Below are 381 nucleotides of genomic sequence, written 5' to 3' on the forward strand. Positions count from 1 at the left end.
AAACATGCAGTCAGTGAGTGGAGGTTAGCACAGCTAGCATTAGCATTAACACAGACGTAGAACTGTTTTTGTAGGATTTTTATATGAATTTAAAAAAATTATATTATAGCTGGTCTAGCACATGCTTACGTTTTAATGTTTCTCTGTATTACTCTAACCCTGTAATGTATACGACTGTAATGCCTTAGCATTAGCCTAGCTGTTTATAGTCTGATTTTAAAATAGATGCTAACGAAACTAACTTTAGAACTAACCTCATTAAGTCTTAGTGCTGTTCTAATGATGGTTCTTCTCTCTCTCTTGTGCATTCATTTGCTCGGGTTTCAACTAACGCCATGTTCCTTCTCTCTTTCATCCTAGGAGGTGAACTAGTGTTGCCAA

At 36.2% G+C, this 381-nt stretch overlaps 1 pseudogene; it reads left to right on the forward strand.

Annotated features, from left to right (window-relative positions):
- The window catches only part of LOC107575153 (neurexin-2-beta-like), a 13,888-nt pseudogene that overhangs the window by 10,670 nt on the left and 2,837 nt on the right, over positions 1 to 381 (forward strand).

Source organism: Sinocyclocheilus grahami, unplaced genomic scaffold (assembly GCF_001515645.1).
Source record: "Sinocyclocheilus grahami isolate Dianchi unplaced genomic scaffold, SAMN03320097.WGS_v1.1 scaffold2486.1, whole genome shotgun sequence".
NCBI lineage: Eukaryota > Metazoa > Chordata > Actinopteri > Cypriniformes > Cyprinidae > Sinocyclocheilus > Sinocyclocheilus grahami.